We start from the raw sequence: 27,090 nt of genomic DNA on the forward strand, positions 1-27,090 counted from the left end.
GATCAAATAGTAGACTCAATTGAACAAAGACAGTTTGATTTGAACTCGAAGATCTGCCAACTTTGGAGGAGACTAAGAATGCACTTATGGAAATGACAAATGGAAAGGCAGCTGGAGTTGACAAAATCCCAGCTGATGTGCTGAAACACGGTGGTCCTACACTTCACAAAGCTTTGCTAGACCCATATAATTTCTGCTGGGAAAATGAGATTTTACCCCAGGATTTCAAAGTAGCCAAAATCGTAGCAATCTGCAAGCGCAAAGAGGACAGACATGACTGCGGCAATTATCGTGGCATTTTGCTCTTCTCCATCACTGGTAGGCTCCTTGGTAAGCTGTTGCTGAAAAAGTTTCAAGTCATTGCAGATGATGTACTCCCTAAATCCCAGTGTGGTTTTCATTCATCACACAGCATGGCCGACATGATATTTCCCCTATGCCAGTTACAGGAGAAAGCTGCTGAACAAGAAATGTCCCCGTATGTTACCTTTGTCAACCTTAGTAAGGCATTCGACTATGTCAAACACTCCGCTGTCTGGTGCCTTCTTGCAAAGTTTAGCTGCCCAGACAAACTAATCAACCTTATATGCTGCTTCCATACCAACATGCAGATTCATGTATCAGTGGCTGCCAACTCATCTGATCCCTTTCCTGTAGCCCATGGGGTTAAACAGGACTGTGTCCTTGCCCCCACATTATTTACTTTGTTCCTGGCTGGAGTGCTAGAAGTCACCACATGTACAACCACTACAGATGTCACTCTAACAACATAATTCAATGCCAGATTTCTAAACCTCTGCTCATTCAAGGCCAAAAGCAAATCCCAGAAAAGTGAAGTAAAGGATCTACTGTATGCCGATGACTCAGCGTTTGTCACCCTTTCTGAGAATGACCTGCAACATTTGCTGAATTCCTTTGCCCGTGTTGTATCCGTTTGGCCTCTGTATTAATGTAAAGAAAATAGAAATCCTGTACCAACCATCTCCTGGCAGAAACCCATTACTTCCACCACCACCAGAAATAAAATTGAACAGCTGCCAATTAAACATCAACAAGTCCTTCTGCTGCATAGGTAGCACAGTTACCAAATACACTAACATTGACAAAGAACTTTCAGCACACTTAAAGTCAGCTGCCTCAGCTTTTGGTCATCTACAAAAAGGACTATGGACAAGACGGGGGGTGAGGGGGGCTCAAAGTGTCCCCCAAATGCCAACTTTACAGAGCTGTTGTGCTCCCTTGTCTTCTATACTCTTTAGAGACCTGCCCCCTTTATTGTCGCCATATCCAAAAACTTCACCAATGTGCCCTGGCAAATCTCCTGAGCCCTACATGTGGAAACTCATTTCCAGTCATAGTTGAATACAAGCAACAGATGGAATAAATGAGCCCAAAGAGTCAAAGGTGTTAACATGACCTTGTCACTGTCTAACATTAAACAGTGTTAAACAAGGTTTGGGGGTTGGTTTTCAGATACCTCAGCCAGCTTTGTCTCATGGCAAACACACCATTGAAAAATCCCTTTAACCTTTTATTAAAGATATAAAAAAGAAGGATAAACAATTGAAATATTTGCAAAAGGAGAGGGATTGGACAGAGAAAAAATAAGGTAGGAAAGGCGAGCTGGGAGGGGGCAGGAGTGACCGTCGAGCAGTGGTGGAGGGCCCAAGTGGGGAGGAGGGGGGGAAGGAAAGGAGGGACACCCACAGTGAGCTGGGAGAGGACAAGGCCTGGGGCAGAGAAGGGGCGGGCCCTGGAGTGGGGTGTGGTGGGCAGGGCTGGCTCCAGGCACCAGCCGACCAAGCACGTGCTTGGGGCGGCACCCTGGGACAGGGTGGCGCTCGATTTTTTTTTTTTTTTTTTTGGATTCGGCGGCGCAGCGCTCGGAGGGGGGCCGAGCTTCGGGCGGCGTGGTGCTCGGGGGGGGCGGGGCTTCGGGCGGCGCGGTGCTCGGAGGGGGGGCGGGGGCTTCGGGCGGTGCTCGGGGGGGCGGGGCTTTGGGTGGCGTGGTGCTTGGGGGGGCGGGGCTTCGGGCGGCGTGGTGCTCGGGGGCAGAGTCTTGGGGGGCGGGGGCTGGCGCGGTGCGGCGCTCGGAGGGGGGGCGGAGCTTCGGGCGGCGTGGTGCTCGGAGGGGGGGCGGGGCTTCGGGCGGCGTGGTGCTCGGAGGGGGGCGGGGGCTTCAGGCGGTGCTCAGGGGGGCGGGGGCTTCAGGCGGTGCTCAGGGGGGCGGGGCTTCGGGCGGCGTGGTGCTCGGAGGGGGGTGGGGCTTCAGGCGGCGTGGTGCTCGGAGGGGGGGGCAGGGGCTTTGGGCGGCGTGGTGCTCAGAGGGGGGGCGGGGCTTCGGGCGGCGCGGTGCTCGGAGGGGGGGCAGGGGCTTCGGGCGGTGCTCGGGGGGGCGGGGCTTCGGGCGGCATGGTGCTCGGAGGGGGGGCGGGGGCTTCGGGTGGCGTGGTGCTGGGGGGGCGGGGATTTCGGCGGCGCTCGCGGGGGGGGGGTACGGCAGGGCGGCACTCTTCTTTTTTGCCTGGGGCAGCAAAAAAGTTAGAGCCGGCCCTGGTGGTGGGGCCATGGGCAGAAGAGGTGGGATGTGGGGCTAGCCTCCCCAAGTGGAAGCTTCACTCTCTGCCCATGATGATGTCATCTGTTCCCTCCCTGGCTCAGTCTGACCAGCACATCTGGTCTGTGAAGGCCACAGTTGAAGTAGGTTTCACTGGCAGAGTCTGTGCTGCACCTGCTCTGAGGCTGGGAGAAGCAGATGAATTCTAATTCCAGGCCCATTAGAGCAGCAACTTTCATTTCCAGCAAATTATGACATGTCACTAAATGAAATATAAGAATATGAAATTTTTACAAACTGGCAGAAAAGTGCAGAGAATCCAGGAGAGATGCTAGGACCCAGTCACAAATAGGGTAACCAGATGTCCCAATTTTATAGGGACAGTCCCGATTTTTGGGTCTTTTTCTTATATAGGCTCCTATTACCCCCCACTCCCTGTCCTGATTTTTCACACTTGCTGTCTGGTCACTCTAGTCACAAAGCAAACACTCCCAGGATAGGGAATCCAAACAGCTGAGATTAGAGAGATGCGGAGTGGGGTGAGTGGGGCAGACAGTCTCTGTCATACCCACACAGGATATGGGTAAATGGGAAGGGAGGTCACCAGCTGGGCTGTCAGGCTCCTCATCTCACTCTGGCCTCAAAGATGAGGGTCAGACTGTTGGCTTCCCCAGCTTCCTTCTTGCCTCTGCCCAGCCTCATCCTCTCAGCAATTGGGAGATGCTTCCCCCTCCCCTCATCATTCCTCTTGGGGTATCATTTGTAGCTCATTAGATTTCAGGGATAGCTTCACCCAACACTCAGAGGGAAATTCCGGTCTCTCTCTCTGGCATTGGGGCAGCAAGTTCACACTTCACAGCCTCAGCTGTCTGGCTCTCAAGAGAACGGTCAGTAGTTTCCCAGCTCTGTGCCCCTCACCTCCCACCCTCTCCTCCTCCTGACTGTGTATCCCATCTCTGCAGGGATCAGGCCGTACCTCCATACCCCATTCAGTCTCGGCCTCTAGCAGTATGAATCTAGCACTCACCCTCGGTGTTCATGCTGAGAGATATCAATAGTGTTCATTGTTCAAACAACACAAAAATCTCATGACAAAGGGTAAAAAAAAAAAAAAAGTAAAAATAAAATAAAAAAGACCCTTCTGGCACATGATCATTTGTCTCGTAAAGTCCTCAATAAAACGGTACTGCATCCTGTCACATTAAACTAATATCAAAGTATGTGACCAACCAGCCTTCAGGAAGAGAGAGAAACCAACACTACAAGATGTGCTACAAAACACTTGCAAGTTCATAAAGAGAAATCCCACAGAATTATAACTCCAGAAAAGAAGGAAAACAAATGTATCCATTTTCTTATGAACTGGCTAAACCTGCTGTACTCAGCACCTCCTCATTATTTGGTTGTGTCATTTACAAAAAAATTAGAATCACCCTAATGCGAAAATAAAAAACAAACAAACAAAACCTAAAATCTGCCCATCTCCAAATATTCTGGACTTGGCTGGAAAAAACCCAGAAGCCACTTTACCAATAGATGGAAATGGGGACTGGGTGTGAGTGAGAAACAGTACAGACAGGACAATTCACAGCTTCTGGCCCCTTGAAAGCTGGAGAGGTGGGGATGAGTTAGAATGTCCATTAGGTTTTGACACCCGTGTCCTATTGTAGGGAGGTATGGAGGTGAAAGTCTCTCTCACATATCAGCTGTGGATTATAGGACCTGTTCACCTCCAGTCTAACTCACCAGGGAAGCACCTGACCAGATTCAGAAATGCAGACCCCACCACTTCTAATACCCGAGGGGAGAGGAATCCCTTACCCAGTGAAGTCACATTCTTATAATTCTCCTGCAGAACATCCCTGTAGAGGGCTCTCTGACCGGGGTCCAGCAGAGCCTCCTGCCCCTCTGTGAAATACACAGCCACCTCCTCGAAGGTCACCAGCATCTGCAACAACAAACGTTCCCTACTGAACACCTGCTGCCCCAGCCACAATCCCACTATTCATGGAAGGGAGGAAGCTTTTGGGATGGCAAGTAGCAGAATCTCCCCCCAATCAGAGCAGCCAGGAGGCTTCAGGGGGTGGCAAGAAAGTGAAAAATCCTTGTCCCTCAGAGCGGACAGAGGGCAGGGTCTTCTCATTTACCATACACCTATTAGCTACAGGTTGATATAGGGAGCAGAGCTCCGAGCAGGTGACAGGGACAGGAATCCCAACAGCTTCCTCTAATGTTTCTTATAATCACAGAAATGTAGGGCTGGAAGGGACCTTGAGACATCATCAGGTGCAGTCTCCCGGCTAGTGAGTTCAGGCTCCAGCACTGGGCATGGGGAAATGTTCCCAGCCCTGTGCAGGGAGTTTTGTTCCTGTTTCAGAAATGGGGGAATGCTCATCCCCTGCCAGTGGGCCTGTTCAGAAAATCCGGCCCAGGTTGAACATGTCCCAGGAGGCTTAACACAGCCTGTCCCCTTCACTGCCTCACTCTGTATTTCCTGCTCCTCCCCCTGTAGAACAAACCTACAAGCAGCTTCCTGAAAATCCCCTACCTAAGCTGGCTCCACCACAGCCAATTCCCTGCCCCTCCCCTGGGAGATGGGACGATCTGGAGGGAAACGGATGTTAATATTCAGCCTGTCAGAGAGAGAAGGGAAATTGGGGAGGTTTCAGAAGGGGCTTTAGTCCATTTCACTCCCTTTTTAGCCCCTGGCTCTTCCTCTGCAGACAGACACTCGCACCCGGACTAAAACCCCCTGAGACAATTTTAAACCCTCCCAGAAAAAGAGTCTCTGAAGCAAACACTATAAAAAAGCAGGATCAAAAGAGCCACTTTGGCAGATTCACCCTGACATTGTCCTCGAGGGCAGCACGTCCCCCCACCACTGACTCAGCAGTGAAAAGAACTGGCTTCTCCTCTCTCTGTTCCTCACCTTGTTCCCAGGAAAGTCAATCTGCCCAGGGTGAGGCAGTGAATGGATCTGGGCAGGGTTGGAAGCTGGGAACCTCTTTCTCCACTTATTGCTCCTGCTGCCCCTTCAGGCCTTGGCTACACTGGCGCTGTACAGAGCTGCAACTTGCTGCGCTCAGGTGTGTGAAAACGCCCCCCCCCCCCCGAGCGCAGTGAGTGCAGTGCTGTAAAGTGCCAGTGTAATCAGCGCCTGCAGTGCTGCACGCTCGCTCGCAGCGCTGCAAGCTACTCCCCTCAGAGAGGTGGAGTACATACAGCGCTGCGAGAGCTTTCTCGCAGCGCTGGTGGCGCGACTACACTCGCGCTTCACAGCGCTGCTGCGGCAGCGCTGTGAATTCCCAAGTGTAGCCAAGGCCTCAGTCTCCTTCCTGTTTTCCCAGTGCTTTATCTGCAATGAAACAGGAGCTGGGGCTGAAGCAAATTTTTACTTTCATAACTGACGCTGCAAGCCCAGACATGCAGGGACTAGGAACTACCAAGCCTAGAGGTGTTGGGGCTCAGCCCTGGCATAAATTAAGCACTGCTTTCTCCCCTCCCCTCCTGCACAAATTCACCAACAGGTCCCTTGAAAGAGGCCATTTGTGCAGAATCACTTTCCTGCCCTGCCCATCCCCAGCACTTTCCCCCAGGTCTCTCCCATCACCTGGAGCAGAGGTTCTCAACCTATTTACCATTGTGGGCCACGTAGGTGGCCCATAATGTGTTAGGTGGGCTGCATCCAATACTCCCTGTATTGCACTGACGATGTCACCTGAGCTGCATCTGTGTGCTCATTGGGCTGCAAGTGGCCCAAGGGCTGCAGGTTGAGAACCACTGACCTGGAGTCTTGGCTCAAGAGTTCATGTTTGCAGAGACCAAAGCTGCCCCAGGGGCCTGGTTCCAGCCACCAGAGAAAGTCCCCATTTGGCCTGGGCACAAAGTGGGCTTTAATGAAGGTTTTTCCCCAGCACAGACCCCACTGGCCGAGCAGCAGCTTCTCACTCTGGGCTCCCAGATCACAATGGAGGAGGCAGCAGCATTTGACCCACATATACCAACTCCAGAGCTCTAACACCATGAGCCAAGAGAGACCAGGTGGTTAGTTATTGGACTAACTTCTGCTTGTGAAAGAGACACGTGTTCGAGCTACACAGAGCCCTTCTTTAGGCCAGAGAGAGGCAGACACCAGCCTCTTCTCAGCAATACCCAAGGTCTGCTGGTGGCAGCAGCTAATGACTGAGCCCCCCGGGCAGCCCCAGGACACCCAGGCAGATGCTGATCCTATTCGCTCATCCAGACCCATCCCCTGATGTTCTGGGGGTGACTGTGTGCCCTGATTCCTGCTCAGAAATCTAAGAGGGGCCCTGGTCCGTCCTGTCACCCCAAACAGTCCCAGTCAGGAGCCAGAGCCCAGAAATCATGAGTTTGGCTTAAGAAAATAATGAAATAGTGTGTCTGTTGGGGACAAGTTCTGTGGGGATATTTGCCTTTAGCTTCAGAGCCATTAGGGGTTAGTCCTCTACCCCACCCCCATGCCAGTTTGACCATTTCCAGTAAAAATAAAATCCCCCCTGTCCTCCCGGCTGCTGGGCAGCTCCCTCTCCCACCCCTGCATCATGAGCTGGGGGAGCTGCCATTGTATCTCTCACCATCCCTCTCCTTTATCACTAGCCGCTCTCCCCCTTCCCCAACCAGTCTCCTCTATAACCCACATTCTCCCTCCAGCCCCCCATGTCTCATCCCCTCTGCTTTCTCCCCCTCTTTGCTTCTCACTGTCCCACACTCACATTTTTCTTCTATCCCAGCCCTATTCCCATCTGCCCCACGATTCTCCCCCTGATTCCCAGGAATTGCCTCATCCTCCCTGCAGTGCGGCCACTGCCCCCCAATCCCATCCCATCCCATCCCATCCCCCGCATGCCTGTTCCCCCCCCCCCTTCTACTCCCTCAAATATCCCATTTCATCCCTCAGTTCCCTCTGGCCCACACACCCCCTGCCCTTCTTCACCCCCCTCTCCCCAGGCTGCCAAGTCTCACAAGATAAAAAAGCTGCACTGCCTTTTCACAGCAAGCCCAAACCAAGCCAATCCCATTTCTGAGGCACCGCCCAGTGCCGATCAGGAAGCCAAAAACAAGCTACACATTTCAATGACAAAGCAAGCAACAGGCTTCTTAAAGAAAAGCAACAAGCTACTTAAATAATGAATGGGAAATTAAAAGAAGCCAATATAGGCCATTACAATATAGGCAATATACAATATAGGAAATTACAAAGAAGCCAATATAAGCTTACATTTGCAATAACTGCCAAAGATCATGCAAATCTCAGATTGGTCTATTCCGTCACTTGAGACATTGCAAATCATCTATGTCATAGGCTGAAATTCCCACCTCTCTCGCAGACAAGAAGATGCCAAAGAGGAATATAGGCTTGCGAATAGAAGCCCCCAGACCCCACGGAAAGCCCCAAAACAAGCAAAAGGCTACTTAAAGAAATGAATAGGCAATTACATAACAAAGAAGCCAATATACGTTTTGCTGAGAGCCAATGGGAGCTGGTGGCAGCTTTCCTGGGCACAGGGCAGGGAATTGCAGCCAGCTCAGCTGGGAGCAGCCTGGGGCGAAACCCTCCCCCTGCAGCCAGGGTAGCATGGGGGGGCACCGCTCCCTGGGGGGAGTAGGGATGGGCAGGTCTCTCTTACATTCCCTCCCTGGGAGCAGGGGCTGGAACCTGAGAAGGGGTAGGCTGGGGTCTCTGCACTGGGAGAGGCTCCTGGGGAGCAGCTGGAATGTTACTGATGGAGATTTGCCTCTCCTGGCTGCAGTCAGGGCTCTGGGGTCCCCAGCAGCAGCCGCCGGGGCTCACAGACCTTGTAAGGAGTGTGGGTTCCACACAGTGCCCCAGACAGGGCCGGCTTCAGGCACCAGCTTAACAAGCAGGTGCTTGGGGCGGCCAAGGGAGAGGGGCGGCACGTGCCGCAATTTGGGGGCGGCAGGTCCCTCACTCCCTCTAGGAGCAAAGGACCTGCTGCCGAACTGCCGCCGCCGATCGCAGCTTTTTTTTTTTTTTTTTTTTTTTGCTTGGGGCGGCAGAAATGCTGGAGCCGGCCCTGGCCCCAGAGTCACTGCAGCGAGTGCGATTCACATCGTATGCCCTTCCTGCCCCCGGGACAGAGGGACCCCAGTGATTGCTCCCAGAGCTGCATGCCAGCTGCTCCTGGGTCCTAGCGACCAAGGGCTTGCACCGCAGCCCCCCTGCCCCAGACCCTGCCTCCTGGGGGCCCCATGTCCCCTGGGAATGGGCAGCTTGTCCCAGCATTAACGGGACATCATGCATAGAAGCCACTGTGTCAATGGGCAGAAAGGAGACATCCAGATCCCAGGGAAGGGGGAGACGGGGGGTTTCTGTGGAGACTGGGGATTGTTCCAGAGCGTCCCCAATATCAACTGGGTCATGGGGGTGATGGGTCCTGGTCTGAGAGAGGCAGCCCAGAACCAGGAGCAGTAGGAAACACATTTCTCGGGGACACTGACTCTGTGTGTGATTCACTGTGGTAACAGACGGGCACAGGGAGCAGATTGTCAGAGACGGTCTCTTGTCTCCACACCAGGCTCACTGGCTACTAGCCCTGGGCCGGAGTTACAAGCTCTGCTCCCTTAACTCGACTCATGGAGCTGTCAGTGCTTTGCCATCAGGTTCCTCTGGTTATTCATAGGGCTGGATTAACCCATCTGTGGGCTGTTGGCAAAACCCTCTCATGTGTCCTTCTCCTGTCTGGGTCCCCCATGTGGGCACTGATGGCAGCTCCCCATGCTGTGCCTGGATGTCGGCGGTGAAGCACCAGGTGGTCTGGTTCCGGGGCTGCTGCTCTGCGCACTCTGCATAGGCCATAATGTCCCACCACAGTTATGTAAGGGGGAGGGGAGGCTCTGGGGCCAAAATTGAGCAAGTGGCATTGTGCCATGTGGGTTGCAGCACCAAATTTGGCCTCAGGCCCCCTCCCCCTCAGAAATGGGGTAGGGGACTGGGACAAACCTGAGGGGGCAGTGGGGCAGCCACATGTGAGATAGGCCAGGGAACACTTAGGCTACATCTACACTACAGCCAGGACCAACGCTCAGATTGATCCACCGGCAGTCGATTTAGTGGGTCTAGTGAAGATCTGCCAAATCGACAGCAGATTGCTCTCCAGTCGACCCCTGTACTCTACCCCCGCCAAGAAGAGTAAGGTAAGTCAAGGGGAGAGTTTCTCCCATTGACCTCCCGCGGTAACTCAACCTAAGGTACATCGACTCCAGCTACGTTATTTACATAGGTGGAGTTGTGAAGCCTAGGTCGACTTACCGTGGTAGTGTAGACATAGCCTTAGTGTGAGGAGCGTGCTGGGGCTTAGGTATGAAATAGGGATCAGTGTGCATAGTCTGAGGCAGCTGTATGCATGTCCAGTACCAGATTTGTAGGCATGTGTGGGAATTAAATGACAGAAAATTAGGTGCATAGGATCTTTAGACACCTTCAGAGTTCGGCAGCAGCTCAGTGCGGGAGGCAGTTGAGGATCAGTGGCCTCTAAATGGCAGATTCTGGTACCTAAAGTGAAAGTAGCAGCCCGGCACCAAAATCTTTTTCAGGAGCTACCCCTACTTCCTAACCTGCTCTGACAACCCCATTAGGCCCTTATCTACAGCCTCAGCTGCCTAATACCTTAAAAAAAATCCAACCTGAAGTCATATTTGAAAAGAGGCTTTTGAAAAACTTACCCAAAACCTAAACCTCAGTTTAACATAATCTGGGTCCACAAGCACTAAAATACCTTACTCAGAATAGTATGGTGCTTTGAGGGGAATCACTATATGGCAGGATCTGACAGCTAAATGTCTGAACAGACCCATTGTTAATGATTATTGCTAAAGCCAGTAACAGATTTACTTTTCTCAGAAAATGTGTTCTTCACTTTAGGGGTGTGATAAATGAAGGGGGAGGGGGTGTCAAGGCTGTATCCCTACTTTGAACTTTAGGGTACAAATGTAGGGGCCTGCATGAAAACTGCTAAGCTTATCTACCAGCTTAGCTCTGGTCCCGCTGCCACCATTTTCGATGGATTCCCTCCCTGGGAAGCCTTGAGAAACCTTTCACCAATTCCCTGGTGAATACAGATCCAAACTGCTTGGATCTTAAACAAGGAGAGATTGACCCTTCCCCCCTCCTTCCTTTCACCAACTCCTGGTGAATACAGATCCAAACCCCCTTTGGATCTTAAAACAAGGAGAAATCAATCAGGTTCTTAAAAAGAAGGCTTTTAATTAAAGCAAAAGGTAAAAATCATCTCTGCAAAATCAGTATGGAAAATAACTTTACAGGGTAATCAAACTTAAAGAGCTCAGAGGAATCCCCTCTGTCTTAGGTTCAAAGTATAGCAAACAAGATAAGCACTCTGGTAAAAGGTACATTTACAAGTTGAGAAAACAAAGTAACTCTAAGACGCCTTGCCTGGCTTTTACTTACAATTTTGAAATAAGAGAGACTTGTTTAGAAAGATGGGGAGAACCTGGATTGATGTCTGGTCCCTCTCAGTCCCAAGAGCGAACAACCCCTTAAACAAAGGACACACACAAAAGCCTTTTCCCCCCCAAGATTTGAAAGTATCTTGTCCCCTTATTGGTCCTCTGGGTCAGGTGTCAGCCAGGTTACCCGAGCTTCTTAACCCTTTACAGGTAAAAGGATTTTAGAGTCTCTGACCAGGAGGGACTTTAGTACTGTACACAGTATGGCTGTCACCCTTCCCTTTATAGTTATGACACGCCCCCCAAATCACAGATAGTGTTGGACGTTCGGTTCCACACTGGCTGTGATTTCTTCCTGGAGTTCTAGGAGAAAACAGAGTTAACAAGACACATGTACCTTTAGACATACTACTGATTATATAAAAACTAACAATATGTTTCATTACAAGAACAATTGTTAACCAGTTAACTCTGGGAAACTTTCCCGGGAGAGTGCATCAGCCACTTTGTTAGAAGCTCCCGAAATGTGTTGTATTTCAAAATCAAAATCTTGGAGAGCTAAACTCCACCGAAGAAGTTTTTTGTTATTCCCCTTGGCGGTATGAAGCCACTGTAGCGCAGCATGGTCTGTTTGTAGTTGGAAGCGCCGTCCCCAAACATATGGGCGTAGCTTTTCCAGCGCGTACACAATGGCGTAGCATTCCTTTTCGCTGATTGACCAGTGGCTTTCCCTCTCAGACAGTTTCTTGCTGAGAAACACGACAGGATGGAATTCTTGATCTGGTCCTTCCTGCATTAAAACTGCTCCCACGCCTCGCTCGGAAGCATCTGTGGTTACTAGGAACGGTTTGTCAAAGTCTGGGGCCCTTAGCACAGGGTCAGACATGAGTGTTGCCTTAAGCTGGTTAAAGGCCTTTTGACACTTATCAGTCCACTGAACTGCATTTGGCTGTTTCTTTCTGGTTAGGTCTGTCAGCGGGGCGGCGATTTGGCTGTAGTGTGGTACAAATCGCCTATAATATCCGGCCAAGCCTAAGAAGGATTAGACCTGTTTCTTTGACTTTGGAACCGGCCACTTTTGGATAGCATTCACTTTGGCCTGTAGGGGATTTATAGTTCCTTGACCCACCTGGTGCCCCAGGTACGTCACTCTGTTTTGGCCTATTTGACACTTTTTAGCCTTAACAGTTAGTCCTGCCTGCCGGATGCGCTCGAAGACTTTTTTCAGGTGCTCCAGGTGTTCTGTCCATGAATCAGAAAAAATGGCCACATCATTGAGGTAGGCAACTGCAGATTCTCCCAATCCTGCTAGTAGACCATCTACAAGTCTTTGGAAGGTGGCGGGTGCATTTCGCAACCCGAAAGGGAGTACATTGAATTCATACACCCCTGCCTGGGTGACGAAGGCTGACCTTTCCTTAGCGGGTTCATCTAGTGGTACTTGCCAGTACCCTTTGGTTAAGTCTAAAGTAGAGATGAATTGGGCATGTCCCAATTTTTCCAATAGCTCATCTGTGCGTGGCATTGGATAGTTGTCAGGACGAGTTACAGCATTTAGCTTACGGTAGTCCACGCAAAAGCGTATTTCCCCATCTGGTTTGGGAACTAGAACCACTGGAGATGCCCATGCACTGGTAGAGGGGCGGATTATACCCATCTGTAGCATGTCCTGGATCTCCCTTTGTATAGCCGCTTGGGCATGAGGTGACTCCCGGTAGGGTGGGGTTCTAATTGGGTGAGCATTACCTGTGTCAATGGAGTGGTATGCCCGTTCGGTCCGCCCTGGAGTGGCTGAGAAAATCGGTGTAAAGCTTGTGCACAGCTCCTTTATCTGCTGTCGCTGCAGACGTCCCAGGGTCGTGGAGAGGTTCACCTCTTCCACGCCACCATTCCTTTTTCCTTCATAGTAGACACCTGCAGGCCACTCCGCGTCATCAGTTTCCTGGGCTGTAAACTGGCAAACGTTTAATTCTCTAGAATAAAAGGGCTTAAGAGAATTAACATGGTATACCTTAGGCTTTATGTTGGAGGTGGGGGAGGCTATGAGATAGTTAACAGCTCCTAGGCGCTCCTGGACCGTGAATGGTCCTTCCCACGACGCTTCCATTTTATGGGCCTGGAGCGCCTTTAAGACCATGACTTGGTCTCCTACTTTGAAGGACCGTTCTCTGGAATGTTTATCATACCAGGCCTTTTGCTCTTCCTGAGCATCCTTTAGGTTTTCTTTAGCAAGGGCTAAAGAGTGTCGGAGGGTGTTTTGTAGGTTGCTTACAAAGTCTAGAATGTTAGTTCCTGGAGAAGGCGTAAACCCCTCCCATTGCTGCTTCACCAACTGTAATGGCCCCTTAACCTCGCGGCCATACACAAGTTCAAATGGTGAAAACCCTAAACTGGGATGTGGTACAGCCCTGTAGGCAAAAAGCAACTGCTGCAACACTAGGTCCCAATCATTGGAGTGTTCATTTACGAATTTACGTATTATGGCCCCCAAAGTTCCATTAAACCTCTCCACCAGACCATTGGTTTGATGGTGATGAGGGGTGGCAACCAAGTGATTCACCCCATGAGCTTTCCACAGGTTTTTCATGTTCCCTGCCAGGAAATTAGTTCCCGAATCTGTAAGTATGTCGGAGGGCCACCCTACCCTGGCAAAAATGTCTGCTAATGCCTGGCACACACTTTTAGTCTTGGTGTTGCTTAAGGGTACAGCTTCCGGCCATCGGGTAGCAAAATCCATGAAAGTCAGTACGTACTGCTTTCCTCTGGGTGTCTTCTTTGGGAAAGGACCCAGAATATCCACAGCTACTCGCTGAAATGGGACCTCAATTATGGGTAGTGGCTGGAGAGGGGCTTTAACCTGGTCTTGGGGCTTTCCCACTCGTTGGCACACCTCACAAGACCGGACATAATTAGCAACGTCCTTGCCCATTCCCTCCCAGTGGAAGGACTTCCCCAACCGGTCTTTGGTTCTGTTCACCCCAGAATGGCCACTGGGATGATCATGGGCTAAGCTCAAGAGTTTTACCCGATACTTAGTGGGAACTACCAGCTGTCTTTGAGGATGCCAGTCTTCCTGGTGCCCACCAGAAAGAGTCTCCTTGTATAAAAGTCCTTTTTCTACAACAAACCAGGATCGGTTAGAAGAGCTGAGAGGCGGTGGGGTGCTCCGTGCCGCTGCCCAAGCTTTTTGAAGGCTGTCATCTGCTTCCTGCTCGGCCTGGAACTGTTCCCTTGATGCTGGAGACATCAGTTCCTCCTTGGACTCTGGACTGGGGCTTGGTCCCTCTGGAAGCGATGCAGGTGCTGGGGCTTTTTCCATTGACTGTGAACCGCTGTCCGCTGGTGCACTATGTGGTATTTCAGGCTCTGGCTGAGCCTCTTGGGTAGGGTTATCTGCTGCTTCCGCCAGTTTAGGCTCGCTGGTGCCCTCTGGCATTGGAGTTGTAGACGGGGTTGCAAGCGCTGGACTCAGTGCTGGCAATGGTTCTGGTGCTGGTTGCGTTGCCAGTTCCGGTTCTGGGACTGGCTTTGGCTGGGTCTCTGGGATTGGATCCACTACGGCTGTTGCAGTCGTTGGCAGGGGATCCGGTTCCACCACCTGTGTTTGGGTCTCCGGTAACACAGACGGGGTCCTGGTGGACGGCTCAGGAACAGGGATGGGGGTGAAAGCTTGCTTAGCCTGGCTGCGGGTGACTATTCCCACCCTCTTGGCTAGCTTCACATGGTTAGCCAAGTCTTCCCCCAGTAGCATGGGAATGGGATAATTGTCATAGACTGCAAAAGTCCACATTCCTGACCAGCCCTTGTACTGGACATGCAACTTGGCTGTAGGCAAGGTTACAGACTGTGACACGAAGGGTTGAATTGTCACTGTAGCCTCCGGGTTGATGAGTTTGGGGTCCACTAGGGATTGGTGGATAGTTGACACTTGTGCCCCAGTGTCCCTCCAAGCGATAACCTTCTTTCCGCCCACTCTCAAGGTTTCCCTTCGCTCCGAGGGTATGAGAGAGGCATCTGGGTCTGGGGTTTTTTGGTGTGATTGGGGTGTAATGAACTGTAATCGGTTGGGGTTCTTGGGGCAGTGAGCCTTTATATGCCCCAGTTCATTACATTTAAAACATCGCCCTGCTAAGGTATCACCGGGGCGATGTTGGTTGATGGAGACTGGTGTGGTGGGGTTAGAAGGCGTCTGGGGTTTCCCTTGGGATGTGGGTGGGGCCTTGGGTTGTCCCCGGTGATAAGGTTTTGTTTCGGTTTGCCCCTTCTGATATTCGCTCCAACTGCTACTAGCTTTTTTCTTTTCTGTCACCTCCACCCATTTTGCTCCAATCTCCCCCGCCTCGGTTACAGTTTTGGGTTTCCCATCTAGGATGTACCTTTCTATTTCCTCAGGAACACCCTCTAAAAATTGCTCCATTTGCAATAGGAAGGGCAACTCTTCCGTAGATTTAACATTTGCTCCTGATATCCAGGCATCCCAATTTTTCCCAATGTGGTAGGCATGTCGGGTAAATGACACATCAGGTTTCCACCTTAGGGCTCTGAACCGCCGACGGGCATGCTCAGGTGTTAGCCCCATTCTGATTCTGGCCTTGTTTTTAAAAAGTTCATAACTGTTCATGTGTTCCTTAGGCATTTCAGCCGCCACCTCTGCTAAGGGTCCACTGAGCTGCGGCCTCAGCTCTACCATGTACTGGGTTGGAGGGATGTCGTATCCAAGGCAAGTCCTTTCAAAATTTTCTAAGAAGGCCTCAGTATCATCGCCTGCCTTGTAGGTGGGGAATTTCCTGGGATGGGAAGTGGTACCTGGAGAGGAGTTGTTAGGATGGTCTGATGCACCCTGCCTAGTCCTTGCTGCTTCCAGTTCCATCTCTCTTTTATGGGCCTCCTGTTTGGCTTTCTCTTCTCTTTCATGGGCCTCCTGTTTGGCTTTCTCTTCTCTTTCATGGGCCTCCTGTTTGGCTTTCTCTTCTCTGTCATGTTTGGCTTTTTCCAGCTCCATCTCTCTCTTGTGGGCCTCCTCTTTGGCTTCTTTCTCGAGTTTTTTAATTTGAAGTAGTCTCTGATGTTTTTTCTCATTTTCTTCTGCTTCTAGTCTGGCCAGTTCTAGTTTGCTAGCTGCTTCACTGGTAGTCATTTTCCTGCTTTCCTGTGCTGGGCCACACCCCTCTGCAGTTGACTGAAACTGGGATGTATTTAGCTCAGGCTCCTGCTGAGTGCTGCTGAGTTAACAGAGACTTTCTAACAAGCTACTCCCGAGGATGTAAAAAGAAAAAAAACACAATTCAGATTGTAAATTACCTTTACCAGATCAAAGTTTGCTCACTGATTGAACCGTTCTCTTAACAAAGGACCTTGTTAAAAAAAACTTAACACCTCTGCCTTCAGGCAAGGAGAGATAAGATATGCATCTACCTTCAGCTCTGCTTTCCAAGCAGCTAGAAGGAAAAAAAAATCTTACTGGCTTTTGGGTTTAAAACGATCCCACCGCTGTGCCACCATGTCAAGGCTGTATCCCTACTTTGAACTTTAGGGTACAAATGTAGGGGCCTGCATGAAAACTGCTAAGCTTATCTACCAGCTTAGCTCTGGTCCCGCTGCCACCATTCTCGATGGATTCCCTCCCTGGGAAGCCTTGAGAAACCTTTCACCAATTCCCTGGTGAATACAGATCCAAACTGCTTGGATCTTAAACAAGGAGAGATTGACCCTTCCCCCCTCCTTCCTTTCACCAACTCCTGGTGAATACAGATCCAAACCCCCTTTGGATCTTAAAACAAGGAGAAATCAATCAGGTTCTTAAAAAGAAGGCTTTTAATTAAAGCAAAAGGTAAAAATCATCTCTGCAAAATCAGTATGGAAAATAACTTTACAGGGTAATCAAACTTAAAGAGCTCAGAGGAATCCCCTCTGTCTTAGGTTCAAAGTATAGCAAACAAGATAAGCACTCTGGTAAAAGGTACATTTACAAGTTGAGAAAACAAAGTAACTCTAAGACGCCTTGCCTGGCTTTTACTTACAATTTTGAAATAAGAGAGACTTGTTTAGAAAGATGGGGAGAACCTGGATTGATGTCTGGTCCCTCTCAGTCCCAAGAGCGAACAACCCCTTAAACAAAGGACACACACAAAAGCCTTCCCCCCCCCAAGATTTGAAAGTATCTTGTCCCCTTATTGGTCCTCTGGGTCAGGTGTCAGCCAGGTTACCCGAGCTTCTTAACCCTTTACAGGTAAAAGGATTTTAGAGTCTCTGACCAGGAGGGACTTTAGTACTGTACACAGTATGGCTGTCACCCTTCCCTTTATAGTTATGACAGGGGGAGATGATGGACACCCAGTCCCAGCCAGTTAGCTGTAAAATCCCTCTTGGTAGCTGTTCTCTACTTGCTTTACCTGTAAAGGGTTAAAAAGTCCCCCAGATAAAGAAAAGGAAGTGGGCACCTGACCAAAAGAGCCAATGGGAAGGCTCTTTTAAAATTTAAAAATTGAGAAAGAAACTTTCCCTTTGTCTGGGGTTGTTCTCTCTGGGCTGAAGAGACGGGGCAGCAGGAATACTGTGTAAAGTTTGAACCAGATATGAAAACCATCAGATCATATCTAGAACTACTTTTAACAAGCCAAATATGTAAGTAAATTAGTAATGTTTAGAAAGGTTTCAGAGTAGCAGCCGTGTTAGTCTGTATCCGCAAAAAGAACAGGAGTACTTGTGGCACCTTAGAGACTAACAAATTTATTAGAGCATAAGCTTTCGTGGGCTACACTTCTTCGGATGCATATAGCATATGTTTAGAAAGACGCAATTAGGTTTATTTCTGTTTATTTTTAAGGCTTGTGGACTCCTCTGTGCTAACCCCAGATGCTTTTGTTTGCTGGTAACCTTTAAGCTGAACCCCCCAAAAGCTATTTTGGGTGCTTAATTTTTTGTAATTGCTCTTTTAAAATCTAGCAAAAGCCTAAGTTCCAAATATATTTTCTTCCTTTTAGTTTTTAATAAAATTTACCTTTTTTAAGAACAGGATCGGATTTTGGTGTCCTAAGAGGTTTGTGCATATGCTGTTTGATTAGCTGGTGGCAACAGCTAATTTCCTTTGTTTTCTTTCTCAGCTCCTCCCCGGGGGGTGGGGGTGAGGATAAAAGGGCCTGAGGGTACCCCACAGGGAGGAATTCCCAAGTGCTCCTTCCTGGGTCAAAGGGGGTATTTTGCATTTGGGTGGTGGCATTTACCAAGCCAAGGTCAGAGAAAAGCTGTAACCTTGGGAGTTTAATACAAGCCTGGAGTGGCAAGTATTAATTTTTAGAATCCTTGCGGGCCCCTACCTTCTGCACTCAAAGTGCTAGACTGGGGATTCAACCTTGACAAGGGGTAAGTGCTGTAATTCTGGGAAAGAACAATTGGTATATTTCACACATAACAGAAGTTGAATACCTGCTTTAGGTGCAGAACCTCATTCTCTCAGCAATCGAGAGGTGCTGCGCCCTCCCCTCACCATTCCACTTGGGGCATCACTCGTAGCCCTTTAGATTACAGTCACTCCTGACATTGAAAAAATCATTATGTTGGCTGTTCTGCATATTGAGACTGTAAGCTCATTCCCTTAGGAGCTGTCTCTCATGATGTGTATATACAGTACCTAGAACAATATGGCCTTAGGGTATTTCTACACTACCTGCCGGATCGGCGGGCAGCGATCGATCCAGCGGGGGTCGATTTATTGTGTCTAGTCTAGACGCAATAAATTGACCCCCCAAGCGCTCTCCCGTCGACTCTTGTACTCCACCGCCGCGAGAGGCGCAGGTGGAGTCGATGGGGGAGCAGCCGCAGTCGACTCACCGTGGTGAAGACACCACGGTAAGTCGATTTAAGTACGTCGACTTCAGCTACGTTATTCATGTAGCTGAAGTTGCGTAACTTAGATCGATATTTCCCCCCCTCTTCTCCCCCCCAGTGTAGACCAGGCCTTAGTCTTCTGTGGAGCCTCTGACTGCTGCTGTATTAAAATTAAAGGTATTAACTCAGACACAATGACTTGGTAACCAGCCATGAATTAATTTGGGGAAAGTTGTGATATGAGGAACAGGCCAAGCATCAACAGAGAGAGGTTCCCAAACCCAGCAATCTAAACTTCCAGTCCCACAAAACCTTATTCAAATGTTTAATTTTACTACAGCAAATAGCCCCATTGATTTAAATGGATCTGAGTTAGAATTAGGCAGGTGGTAAGGTTGAGAGAGTGGGGATCTTGGGATGAAATCCAGTTCAGAGAGTAGAATCACTTCAGCCATATTATACATATATCAATTTGTGAATATACTGCCTACAATTTAGCCTATGACAGGGCAGAGTTGAGGTTGTATGGGTGACCTCACTGTGCATTTCCGTACCAGACTATGTTAGCATTGCTTTTACTGTTAAACTCCACTCTGAATCTGCTGGGTATTTAATGCAAAACAAACTACACTTGGAGTGTGAGAAACTAAATTTTACTTTATTATTCCAAAGAACAAAAAAAAGACAGACTCCTTTCCCCACCCCCAGCCTAGCTCAGCATGGTACTTTACCTCCCCAGCCCAGCACATTGCTATGCCCAAATCCCCAAGACACAAAGCAAACACTCAGAGAGCAGGGAATCCAAGGAGCTGCGATTAGACAGATACAGTGTGGTGTGAGTGGGATAGACAGCGTCTCTGTCATCCCCACACAGGACACTGGTAGATGGGGAGGGGTGACCAACTGGTTTGTCAGGCTCCTCATCTCCGTCTGGCCTCTATGATGGGGGTCAGCCTGGCTTCAAGGCTGGTCCAGACCTGTTGGCTTCCCCAGTTTCCTTCTTGTCTCTCCCCAGGCTTCTCCTCTCAGCAGTCAGGAGACGCTGCCCGCTCCACTTATAATTCATCTCTGGGCATCATTTGTAACCCTTTAGATTTCAGGGACTTCACCCAGCACTCACAGGGCAATTCCTGTGTCTCTCTGGCATTGGCACAGCAAGTTCAGTTCTCAGCATCAGCTGTCTGGCTCTCAAGAGAAAAGTCTGCAGTTTCCCAGCTCTGTTTCCCGACCCTCTCCCGCTCCTGGACTGCATCTCACATCTCTGTAGGGATCAGGCAGTAACTCCATGCCCCGTTCAGTTTCGGCCTCTCAGAGTGTGAATCTAGCTCTCACCCTTGGTATTCGTGCTGAGAGAGAGTGATAATTTTCATTGTTCAAACACACAAAAATCTCATGACAAAGGGTAAAGAAAGGTTAAAATAAAATAAAAAAGGACTCTTCTGGCAAATGATCATTTGTCTCATAAAGTCCTGAATAAAACTGTGCTACATCCTGTTAAACTAAACTAATATCAAAGTATGTGACTAAACACCCTTCAGAAAAGAGAAAATCCAGCACTACCAGATGGGCTACAGAACACATTCAGGTTCATAAAGAGAAATCCCACAGAATCATAACTCCCAAAAGAAGGAAAACAAATGTATCCGTTTTCCTCTGAACTGGCTAAACCTGTACTCAGCACCTCCTCATTATTTGGTTGTGTCATTTACAAAAGTTTTAGCATTGTCCTAATCTAAAAAAGAAAAAGAAAAAAAAAGCCAAACCTAAAATCTACCCCTCCACAAATGTTCTGGACTTGGCTGGAAAAAGCCCAGAAGCCACTTTATCAATAGATGGAAACAGGGGTTTAAGCTCAGAAAGCTCAAACAGAGCTTTGGGATTCATTTGAATTCCCCCTCCAGGTCTTGGACACTCATCTCTAGCCCTCAGGAGTCTGAGTCAGGATCAAAAAAATCAAAGTGTGATTCCTAAGCATGGAGAGCAAAGAACATTGTGACAAGAGCCATCCTGGGAGGTGGAGAGAATGGGGAGAGGATAAACTCTCTAAAGCTCAGACAGAGGCTGCTGTGTCAGGGTGAAGTGTGACAGTGAAGGGGAGAAGAGGGAACCCCTCCAACTCACCCCATCACCCTCAAATAACACAGAACCCAAAACACCACATTTTCCTATCTCTGCTCCAGCACTTTTAGGATCTGTTAATTCTGGTCTTTAAGGGAGTCAATGTACAAAAAATAATTTATTTATTTATTTTGCATAACCTGGAGCAATGTGAGACTATGTAGGAATGAGACAATCTCTCCCCAAAGGGAGAACTCAGTGACTCTAACAATCACTCTGCTAATGGGGGATGGAATGTATAAGATGGTTGGGGTCAGTCTAGTTTAGGGAAAGTAGGGGAGGGTCAGGGGAGATTTGCTAGCTAATCCCAACCACTTTTCCCACCACAGAGAGACCCTCGGAGGATGATGCTGTGGAGGCAGAGGTGGGATCCCTAGACCTTTAGGCCTCCTACAAAAGACCCTGTGGAAATCAGTCCCTCTCAATGGAGCTTTCTGAATGTAGAGGAGGCAGGGAAAAAGGGGCAGAGGGGGTGAGTGATACAAGCAGCACCTCTCTTCCCGGTACTCTCCGCTCTTAGCCCATGATCCCTAATATTTGATTTCTCCAGCACCCTCTGCTTCCAACAGCCACCAGACCCAACCATTCAATCCCCCAGGTTCCTATCCAAAACCCATCCCTCCTGGTCCTTTCACACTTGATCCCCCAGAACCCAGCACTTTCGGGGATTTAGGGAGGGGAAGAGTTGCCAGCCCCAGGGACACTCACTCTGCAGGGACCAGCTCCAGGTAAGTGGGGGAAACCAGGCCAGGGGCTGCTGGGAAATGGGGGTGGGGACAGGTGTCCAGAGTGAATGTGGGGCCTGGCCCAAGTATCCCTCTCCTAATGTCCATGGAAGGGGCATCACGTCTGGGAAGGGAGAGGGGGGAACTTTATCCAGGCAGAGGGAGCTTCTGGAAGTGTTTCTCTCTCCCTTCCCCAAGCAAGTTACCAGGAGGCAGGAAGGCCCATCAGTTCAGCAGCCAGGGCTGCAGCAGGGGCTGATAAGGACTTCTCCTCTGCCTGGGGTTTGCTTAGACCAGGCAAAAACAGAGGGTCGCTGATCAGCTCAGGGTCAGCTGCTGCTGGAACCTGCCCCCAGACATGGGCAGCTGGATACCTGGGAGCCAAATGCCACTGCTGTGTGTGAGAATTAGGAAATGGAGTTTTTACTTTGGTCAGCCCTAGTCAGGGCACTGAGAGAATTTCTCTCCTGTGTGGAGGAGTCTCTTACGTCCAATGTGGTGTTAGCTCCATCTAAAGCATTTTCCAAGATAAAGACATCCGAGAGGGCTCTTCCCTGGGTGGATTTGCTGATGCTTGATGCCGTGCGAGCACCAAATGAAGGCACCCCCACATTCAAGCTCTTTCTTCTGTGAATTATCTGATGGGGACTAATATGTGAGCTCAGAATGAATCTTTTTCTGCAGCCATTGAAGCTTTTCCCACAATCTAAGTATTTATGTGCTCTCTCTCTTTCGTAGATTGTCTGTGAAACAAGGTTTGAGCTTCGAATGAAACTTTTTCCACAGTTGAGGCATTTATAGATTCTGTCCCATGTGAATTCTCCAATGTTTAGGAAGGTATGACCTGGGATTGAAGCTTTTCCCACCATTCAAGTATTTATGTGGATTCTCTCTTATGTGGATTGTCTGATGTCTAATAAGGTGTGAGTTCTGACTGAAGCTTTTCCTACACTGGAGGCATTTTCACAGTTTCCCCCCTTGTGGGTTCTCCCATGCTTAATAAGGCCTGTCCGCTGACTGAAGCTTTTCCCACAGTCCAAACATTTATAGGGTTTCTACCCCGTGTGGATTCTCCCATGTCTAATAAGGATTGAGCGCCAACTGAAGCTTTTCCCACAGTCCAAACATTTATAGGGTCTCTCTCCCATGTTTTCCCCATCATCCAAGCATTTATGGGGTCTCCGTCTTGTGTGAATTGTCTGATGTCTAATAAGGTGTGAGTCCTGACTGAAACTTTTCCCACAGTCAAAGCATTTATAGGGTTTCTCTCCTGTGTGGATTTTCTTATGTCTAATAATGCTTGAGCACCGACTGAAACTTTTCCCACAGTCCAAGCATTTATATGGTCTCTCTCCTGTGTGGGTCCTCTGATGTGCAATAAGGGCTGATGGTCCACTGAAATTTTTCCCACAGTCCAGGCATTTATAGGGTTTCTCTCCTGTGTGGATTTTCCTATGTCTAATAATGCTTGAGCACCGACTTAAACTTTTCCCACAGTCCAAGCATTTATATGGTCTCTCTCCTGTGTGGGTCCTCTCATGTGCAATAAGGGCTGATGGTCCACTGAAATTTTTTCCACAGTCCAGGCATTTAAAGGGTTTCTCTCCTGTGTGGGTTCTCTGATGTTTAATCAGAACTGATTTCTCATTGAAGCTTTTCCCACAGTCCAAGCATTTAAAGGGTTGATCTCCTGTGTGGGTTCTCTGATGTTTAGTCTGAGCCGATCTCTGACTGAAGCTTTTCCCACAGTCTAAGCATTTATAGGGTTTCTCTCCTGTGTGGATTCTCCTATGTCTAATAAGGCTTGAGCACCGACTGAAATTTCTCCTACAGTACAAGCATTTATAGGGTTTCTCTCCCGTATGGGTTCTCTGATGTACAACAAGGGCTGATGGTACACTGAAACTTGTCCCACACTCAAGGCATTTATAGGGTTTCTCTCCTGTGTGTGTTCTCTGATGTTTAATTAGAGTTGATTTCTCATTGAAGCTTTTCCCACAGTTCAGGCATTTATAGGGTTTCTCTCCTGTGTGGGTCCTCTGATGTGTAATCCGACCTGATCTCTGACTGAAGCTTTTCCCACAGTCAAAGCATTTATAGGGTTTCTCTCCTGTGTGGATTCTCCTATGGTTAGTAAGTCCTGAGTGCTGACTGAAACTTTTCCCACACTCAAGACACTTATAGGGTTTCTCTCCTGTGTGGATTCTCCTATGGTTAGTAAGTACTGAGCGCTGACTGAAGCTTTTCCCACAGTGCAAGCATTTATAGGGTTTCTTTTCCTTGTGATTTGTCCGCTGGGCTGTGGTTTCCTTGAGATCCTTGCCGCCTCTTTCACATTCAATGGATTCATCCACTTTCTTTATTGGGAGGTTTCCCAGGTTTCTCTCCGACCTGCGCAAATTACTGCAGGCTTTTCTCTGTTCCAAGCACTTGGAAAAATTCCCTTCAGCTCTTCTCAAAAAGGTTCCCTGCAGTTCCACTTCCTTGGGACCTTCCTGCTGTGGATTCCCCTCCTTGTTCTCACTCTTTGTCTCCTCTGCTGGGGGAGAGAGAGAATCCAGGCAGGAGTCATTGCCTGGGCTAGTACAAAGGACACAAAGGGGAATAGAAAAGTGGGAAAACACAACAACTGTTGGGGAGACTGAGAAATTGGATTCTGTCTCCATATCCCATCCAAACATTCACAGAGAAGTGAAGTCAGGGAAAAAACTCCTGATAGCTAACAGGGTGGGTGGGAAGCCATGAGCGATATCTGCCATGATGATATGACACCTGCTGACCACAGCCTGAACTGGGTGAGATGAGGCACAACTGAGGGGGCTCACACCACATTTTGGGGATTTTCAGCTTTTTCCTTCATTTGCCATATACCTTGTGTGTCAGTGTCACTGACCCCTCACCTGCGCATGTGCCTCTTGGGATCTTCCTTTCCTCAGAGACCTGGAGATCTGGGACCCACGGCTCTTCTCCTGCTTCCAGCCGGGCGATCAGGTCAGGTTTAGGAATGGGGAGTCCTGCTCAGGGGGTGAAATCAGGCATGATCAGAGTGCACTGAGGATTGGTGGAGTATGTCCTCACAAAGGGCACATCTTGAGATTAAATTGACTCCATGATTTCCTGGGGGGTTGTGGGATCTAAACTGATGGGAACATGGTAACTGAGCCCCCTTGTGAGAGGCAGATGTCTAGGGGAGGGGGGAATTGTCACACCCTTACTAGGAGTTTTCAGGATCTGTGGGCTCTGGGGGACTTGCTGAGGCACAAACAGCTCTGGTGTTAAACTTCTGTCTATGTCTAAACCACCAGAGCCCAGAGTCTTCCCCACACATGGAGCTATTCCCAGGAAGGGAGGTGAACAGAGATCCTATGTGTGAGTGAGAATTAATACAGATAGGATAATACACAGCTCCTGTGAAAGCTGGAGGGATGGGGATAAATTAGCATGTCCATTAAGTTCATGACTCCCCTATCCCATTAGAGGGGGTATGGAGGTGAACGGCTCTCTCACACTGGGGCTGTGGACTATGTGACCCTTTCTCCTCTAATCTCACTGACCAAGGAAAAACCTGACCAAATGCAGGCCCTATGGCTTCAAATAGCTAAGGGTACACGAATCCTTACCCAGCGAGGTCACAATCTCATAATTCTCCTGCATGACGTCTCTGTAAAGGGCTCTCTGACCGGGGTCCAGCAGAGCCCCCTGCCCTTTGGTGAAATACACAGCCACCTCCTCAAAGGTCACCGGCATCTGAAACAACAGGTGCTCCCCACTCAGTACCTGCTGCCCCGGCCACAATCCCACTATTCACGGAGGAAGAAGCACAAAAATAGGACAGCTCTGGGAGGGCCAGAAGAGCGGAATCCCACCCCACCCTGCTCAGAGTGGCCAGGAGGCTCCAGGGAACAGAGAGGTGGTGAAGGCTCCTTGTTCTTCCCAGCAGACAGAGGAGGGCAGGGTTTTCTCATTTACCACACACCTACTAGGCACAGGCTGATGGGGGAAGCAGAGCTCTGGGCACGGAACAGTGACAGGAATCCCAACACCTTCCCTTTGTATTTCACTGCAATCTCTGGCTAGAAGGTTCAGGCTCCAGCACTCTGGTCTCTTTCCCCTGCCCTATCCAGGGAGTTGTTTCCTCTTTCAGAAATGGAGGATTGTTAACCCCACCCACAATGGGACTGTTCATAAATCAGGCCCTAGGCTGAGCATGTCCCAGCAGGATTATCACACCCTGTCCCTCTCCCTGCCTCACCCTGTGTATTTCCTGCCCCTCCCCCTTTACAACAACCCTCCCCAGCAGCTCTCCTCAAAATATCCCCTACCTGAGCTGGCTTCCTCACAGCCATTTCCCTTCCCCAGCCCCTAGGAAGATGGGATGATCTGGAACAAAATGTATTTTTTATTCTGCAGGCTGTCAGGGTGAGTAGGGCAATTGGGGAGGTTTCTGAATTAATTTTAGTCCATTTCACACCCTGATCCTCCCCCTGGGCCCTGTTCAATCCTGTCAACCCCAAACATTTAACATTCAGGAGTCAGACCCCCAAAATAATGAGATTGTCTTAAAAATATGAAAGTCTAAATTGGGAGTAGAGTATGGGAGGGGGATATTTACCTTGTAAATTCTGATCCCTTAGGGGAAAGTCCCCTGCCCACTCCCTAATGTTTGACCATTTCTAAGGAATAAGATTCCCCCCTGGGTGCTGGACAGGGCAGCCCCCTCTTCCTCTACTACCCCATGGGCTGGGGTAGCTGCCATTGTATCTCTCACCATCCCTCTCTCTTCTCCTATCCTCTGGCTCTCCCTTCCCCAGCCAGTCTCCACTTGCGCTCATATTCTCCCTCCAGCTTCCCCATAGCCCCTCTCCCCACATCCTGTCCCCTTTCCTTCTCTTTATCCCCCCCCCCCCCCCCCACTCAGAGTTTCCCTCTATTCCAGCTCTGTTCCCCTGAGACCCACAATTCTCCCCCTGATTCCTGGGTATTCCCTCAGCCTCCCTTCAGCGGCCCCATAGTCCCATCCCGCCCCCAGCATCCCTGTCCCCTCACACATCCCTGTTCTCCCCTCAATGCCCTCTGGCTCTCAGAGCCCCCTGCCCCTCTTCAACCCCCTTCCAGCTCCCACACCCCTCTGGCTCCCCACATGTTGCTATCCCACCCCTAATCCCTCACATTCACTGCAAACTATGGGAGCTGGCAGCCAGCTTTCCTCTGCCCAATGCAGGGAATCGCAGTCAGCCCAGCTGGGAGCAGCCTGGGGCATCCCCCTGCCCCTGCAGACAGGCTGCACCGGGAGCGTCTCTCCCTGGGGACGGGGGCAGGTCTCACCTTCTCTCCACGTGGGGCTCTGCCTGGGAGCAGGGCTCTGGGTCCCAGTAAGGGGGGGACGGGACAGGCTGGGGTCTCTGCACTGGGACA

At 49.7% G+C, this 27,090-nt stretch overlaps 1 pseudogene; it reads right to left on the bottom strand.

The window, feature by feature from the left end:
- Nucleotides 1-212: 212 nt before the first annotated feature.
- Nucleotides 213-25,422, bottom strand: LOC135887591 (zinc finger protein 558-like; annotated as a pseudogene).
- Nucleotides 25,423-27,090: the final 1,668 nt, after the last annotated feature.

The sequence above is a fragment of the Emys orbicularis genome, chromosome 13, assembly GCF_028017835.1.
Source record: "Emys orbicularis isolate rEmyOrb1 chromosome 13, rEmyOrb1.hap1, whole genome shotgun sequence".
NCBI lineage: Eukaryota > Metazoa > Chordata > Testudines > Emydidae > Emys > Emys orbicularis.